The sequence below is a fragment of the Astatotilapia calliptera genome, chromosome 7 (assembly GCF_964374335.1).
Source record: "Astatotilapia calliptera chromosome 7, fAstCal68.1, whole genome shotgun sequence".
Taxonomy (NCBI): Eukaryota; Metazoa; Chordata; class Actinopteri; order Cichliformes; family Cichlidae; genus Astatotilapia; species Astatotilapia calliptera.
This window is the reverse complement of record NC_137428.1, coordinates 154,444-160,053: the sequence shown is the minus strand read 5'-3', so window position 1 is coordinate 160,053 and position 5,610 is coordinate 154,444. Positions and strand designations below refer to the sequence as shown.

The 5,610-nt window shown below is 42.5% G+C and overlaps 1 long non-coding RNA gene across 1 annotated transcript; it reads right to left on the bottom strand.

Moving 5' to 3' along the window:
- Positions 1 to 3,255: 3,255 nt before the first annotated feature.
- Positions 3,256 to 4,704, bottom strand: LOC145429845 (uncharacterized). Its single transcript, XR_013910174.1, has 2 exons — positions 3,797 to 4,704; positions 3,256 to 3,411 (listed from the first exon to the last, which is right to left on the bottom strand). It is a non-coding gene; the product is annotated as an uncharacterized LOC145429845 (long non-coding RNA).
- Positions 4,705 to 5,610: the final 906 nt, after the last annotated feature.

The window sequence follows — 5,610 nt, the reverse complement described above, 5'->3', positions numbered from 1 at the left end:
ACCGGCTGACTTTCAAATTAAAACATCCGGCCCGAGTAACGTGGTTGTGCTCGCAGCAAGAAAAACACCAAGAACTAAAGAGTTCAAACTGTTGGAGCAGAATAAAGTGATTCCAACACACACACAGAGTAAACAGCTGTTAGCCCTCCTCATCGTTAATTGCCGTTATTTGACTGATTGATTGGTGTCTCTGCAGCTGTTTGAAACATATAAAAAGTTTTTTTCATCTTAAACTCGGTAAATCCCCCCCACTCTCCCCCTCCTCCCTCTCAGGTCCACAGACAAAAGAAATTCCTCACCCCTGCCCCCAATTCTCTCTCTCTCAAGCACACACGTATTTTCTTTGTTGTTGCAGGTGGGATTGAAATCAGGGGGCAGGGCTGGGTGTGTGTTTCGGACCCCCCACCTGAACGCCTGTGGCTGTGTCGCGCGCTTGAAGTATGCGCACTACGCGTACTACGTACGGTGCGTACTATAAGTACGAGAAGTGCGGAAGTGAGAGGCTTGTGAAATGGGACGGTCTAGCCATCGTCGCGCTGTTCAGGTTGCCTAGCAACCATGATACTAACCGCGAGAAACGTCCCATACAGCTTTGTGTGACAGAAACGAAGGAAACCAAACACCCTCTGGCTAAGAGGACGGCACAACACAGAAGAGCCACCTCGTCAGGCCAGGACTCTGCAGCCTATTCACACCTACAGGCCAGTGGACACTCTTTCAAGGATGAGGATGTAACATCCTGGACAGGGAGGAACGCTGGTTTGAGGGCGGAGTCAAGGAGGCCATTTACGTGAAAAAAGGGAAAGACCATCTCTGAATGGAGGAGGGGCCTAAGGGTACATCTGTCACCATCTTACAATGCTGTGATTGCAGCCATTCCCGTTATTGATCAATGAGCTTTGATCAGTGGTTGTTGATCAATGGTCATGTGAATTTGCATAATAATGATGACGCAACTGACCTCCCAGCCCATTGTTCCTTCAGTGGGCTGGTTTCAGTCACTGTGTAAATGTCCTGTTTATAAGATTGGAAATCTGCAGTCAGCTGAGACTGAAGACGTCACCTGGATGAGTGATGAAACGTTTCTCCCACAAAACGCTGCGTCCAGATGAACAGAATCAACTTTTGGAGAGTCACTTCCTCCTAGTTTCATGTTATCGATGCTCCTTTAACAGGACCCAATGTAAATAAAGTTTTTTATGATATCCACACAGGATAATTCAGTAGCAGATCAGACTTATTGCTTGTCATGTGATTTCTGCTGCAGAACAAAAACATTCCTGTCTCTGTCTGATGACTTTTCCGGGAGCTCGATGTGAAACACGATGAAGCTTTGAGGAGAAATGATGAGTCTATTTATAATAAAGCACTTTTCACAGAGGTGTGGTCACAAAGAGCTGTGCACCAGGATAAAATAAGTACATTAATACCAAAACAGCACAAACAGAAAATAAGACTCCACAGAGTCAGCTAAACGTAGTGTTGTGTTAGACTGTTGCACAGCCTTGGTGTCGCAGACGAAAAGCCCTTTTTCACTACAACGTCGTCACATTTTAGTACCTGCTCGGATGGCTATAAACCCCGGCCAAGCAGGTACTAAAACAGGACCTGGTATTAGTGTCATTGTACCACCCACTCAAGGTTTTGGCCACTGGCATGTGATTAGTGTTGCTTGAAGGGCCTCCAGGGGTAATAAACTGTCTTTAATGGAATGACAGAGAGGGTGTGAGGTTTAAGAGAAGAGGTCACTCAAACATCTCAAGTTTTTCTGCTTCCTTCCTCTTGTCAGTGCGAAATTAATATTTTATGTCACGTCATTAAATACTAAACTGTTGGTGGAGTGAGAGACTGAAGATTGACCGGGCTGCGTGAGCTGGCCCCAGAGCCATGATTCCACACAGATGGTTGCTGGCCTGGCGAACCTGGAGCTGTGAACGTAGACAGTGAGCAGCGGGAGCTGAGATAAATGATGTGGGCCCTGGCTATTTAGTGCTCCATATGTTAAATGAAGAGATCTGAAAGGAATCCTAAACCTGCAGAGGTTCTGCAGACATGTGACCAGTCACCACCTAACATTAACATGTGGGCCATTTTGGACATTTGATAATCCTGCTAAAAAAAACAACAACCTACTAAACATCATGTAAATTAAATAAACTAAGGCAACTATGATTAAACAAAAGAGTGTTTATACTCTGAGAGGAAGTAAAACACTTTCATTTTGCTCATTATGTGGAGAAACCGGGCAAAGAAGGCCTGAAGATGGACGTTGATCTGTGCCCTCCGAGTGTGTTTACTGATGCTGTGGAGCGTAACCCTGGCATTCTGTCTGTCTTATATCATTATGTTATCAACAAGCCCTCAAATTATATTGGAGAAGATATGAATGCCTACAAAAGTTTGAATGCTTGTCCGTATTTAGTTTAAGATAACAAACCTCTGTTACTGGACTCACCGGACAAGTGGGCCATGGTCACCGCTCAGGTATTTACCTGATTTTTACTCCAACATGTGGGCTTCATAGATAATTGGCAAACCTTCTGGAGGAAACCTGGTCTTGTTAGGAGAGACGGCATCCATCCCACTTTGGAGCAGCTCTCATTTCTAGAAATATGGACAAATTTATTAAACCCCCCAAAATATGACTATCCAGAGTTGGGACCAGGAAGCAGAGTTGCAGTCTTACACGCCTCTCTGCAGTTTATGTTACCCCCCCCAAAACCCCATCTCCATAGAGACTGTGTCAGCTCCTAAACAGAAAAAAAACAAACTAAAAACCAGCAAAAAACGACTTAAACATAAACAATCACAAAGAAAGAACAATACAGTATCCACATCTGAACCAAAGAGTAAAACAGTGAAATGTGGATTATTAAATATTAGGTCTCTCTCCTGCAAATCTAATTATAAGCTAGTCTAAATAAATGAGTCTTAAGATGATGTTTAAAAGAAAAAATACAATCCAGCAAGGGTGTAGATTTGGTTGTGGCGTTGGTGGGGACGGAGAATTCAACCACCGAACCCTGCCCTGATTCTTTTTTTTACTTTTTGTCTTTGCTTCTTTATTAAAAAAAAGGAGAAATATACTTCTCTACGTATGCTATTCTACCTGCTTTTAAAGCATTTAAAATTACAATTCATAGTTTTATGTCACGGCGGGGTGCGCCGATGTGAATGGAAACAGGACCCAAAAGCAGATGATGACGAGTAGTGTAAGTTTGAACAGAAAAGTGATCCTTTATTGGATGACGACAGGTAGTGATGGCCCGCTTGAAGCTGACGCTCCGGAGCGTGTGTCGAAAAAAACAACACACTGGTTCAGAAGCACTGTGTCGAGGCTTGCTTCGTTTGGCAAAAGTCACGTGACCAGTGACGTCCGAAGCTTCATTACGCACGTAACTGCTTCGGTACCTGATTCAAACGGATATAAGGAAGTGAATCATCCACGGGATTCGTGGAGTGTGTTGATGGTGACAGATAGCGACGAGGTGATCATTCCACTGACAGATATGGAGCCAGCGAGGAAGAGAGGACGTTATGGCGTGTGGGAATATTTTGAGTTGATTTTGCTCAATTCATTTTATCTGCCGAAGTGAAAAACTTGAAATGTCCAAAATCATGTTTTCATAATGTAAATATCATTACAGCATATGACTTTAGGAACACTTCCATGTGAATTAAAGCTAATGAAGACTACAAAAATGTATTTGACACTATACGTACATTACATTGCTACAGTTTAGAAAATCATTTTGTTTATTGTTTTTAGGTGATAGTCTGCAGGACCCAGGAATACCTGCATATCTACCAGCTTGCAGTGTAGTTCCTGCACTCCACAGCCTCTTCTGTTCCATGCAAGTGGATTTTCTCCAGGGCAGGAGAAACTATTTCTAAGAAAGGAAAGAGACTCAGCCAGCGCACAGTAACACTAATCCTCTTTTTAAATGTAAATAACAAAAGGGCTACCTGACATTGATCATGTTTTTACTTTGCAAGTTCTTGATTAGGGGTGGGTTTTGATTATCGCTTTTCTGATTACAATCCATGCTAAATTGAATAAAGTGATATTGATTCATTAAAATCCCGTGTCGATTTGTAAATTAACGTTATTATGCCTGAAACGCCAGCATCTCAGGTTAAACCTCACAACATGTCGTCAAACACCATGCAGCTAAAACAGTAACTGGGAGCAGGTTTACGGATTCTGCATACAAACGTGAACACAGAGCGCGGACCCGACGCGTCAGAATCAGATTTTGATGTGTCGTCGGGTCCGCGCTGTGTTTGCCTCTTTTTTTCCCGCTGGCTTCTGCAGCTGCAGGTTTCATAACTCTCTGTTTACATCTCTAATTAAGTCTCACATGTGTCAGCTTTCTTTTAATAGATACGAAATTATGGATATATACTGTTAAATGATCAGACTTGTAATATTTCTGACTGAGGCAAAACTTTCCAGATTCCAATCAAATTGAATCGGATCCTGTATCGAATCAAAATGATTCTACAAATCAGTGACGATGCAGCCGTACTCAGCCCCCTAAGCATTTTCCCTTTCCAGTTCACAATCAATCCCACCCCTAGGTCAAAAATATGTATAGGACAATTGGCCTAATCTAATATTTTGTATGAACCTGTCCAGCTGTCCAGTGATTAAACGACAAGTAGATGGAGGCAGGACTTCACAGCAGGGGCATACTCCATAATGTGCTGTGCGTTATCATATGTATATTATATATATTGCTCACTTATTGTATTTACCAACATCAAGGAGTTATGAGCAAAGAAAGGCCACACCATAGTGCATGTTTAAATAGGGAAAGTTTATTGATCAAAATGTATTACGCAGATACGCATTACATTTTTTTCAGCCCCCCAATCGAGAAAACAAAACCAACTAGAAAAATTTGCATTTCCTGCGAAAATGCTGTGTGGATGCCTTAACGCTGAAGATGTCTGCTGAAAAAAGCTGAAAAAACAAAACAAAGAACACTGCCCTGAGCAGGATTTGAACCTGGCCCTTCTGGTCTAAAGGCGGCGATTCACCTCACTGCACCAAACTCATTCACACAAAGAAGAGGTGGAGAGAGTGACAATTGTGGTGAAATTAGCAGAAGCTGCTTAGAATTGTGCTGATAAGAGGTGAAAAAGCTAAACATTTGGCAGAAAAGAGGTGAATCAGAAGAATTTCTGCTGAAAAGAGGCAAAGAAGCAAAAAGATGAGCTGAAAAGAGGTATAGAAGCAGAAGTGCTTGCTGAAGATGGCTGTATGTGTAATGACACACAAGAAAGCAGAGCGCATGCAAACAGGGAACATGTGTAGCAACTGTCACAGGTAGGATTCAAACCTCTGCCACCGGGTCTCACGGCAGATGCCCTACCCTCTGAGCCAAATGAGTTCTGGTCACAAGCAAAGATATGATGAGAGGGACAATGTGCACTGTGGAGCAGAAGCTCAAATTAGCAGAAAAGAGGTGAAGAGGAAGAACTTTGTTGTGAAATGAGGTAAAGAAACTGAAATTTGTGCTTAAAACAAGTGAAAAAGCTGAACTCTGAAATCCTGCTAAAACAGCAGAAGAGGCTGATATTTTTCAGCTACTCATTGAGCCAAAC